The following is a 258-nucleotide window of genomic DNA, read 5'->3' on the forward strand; positions in this document are numbered from 1 at the left end:
GCCACGCTCAGTTCAACGTCAACGTTTTTTTTTCTCATTCTACGTTGTGCTTTAGGCATAGGTAAGCCCTGGATGGTAATGAATTTCCCTAGAAATTCACTTTTGTTTCGATTTTGTCGGATGCACTTTTGTGGGTCACCCCACCAGTTAAATAAAAAAAACATAGATAAATAACAATAACGACAAATATACGAGTTCAAAAACCTCACCGATGTTCATTGAGATCGCGTGCTAATGCTTTGTCTCTTTTCTTTCCAG

This window comes from Aedes albopictus, unplaced genomic scaffold (genome assembly GCF_035046485.1).
Source record: "Aedes albopictus strain Foshan unplaced genomic scaffold, AalbF5 HiC_scaffold_294, whole genome shotgun sequence".
NCBI lineage: Eukaryota > Metazoa > Arthropoda > Insecta > Diptera > Culicidae > Aedes > Aedes albopictus.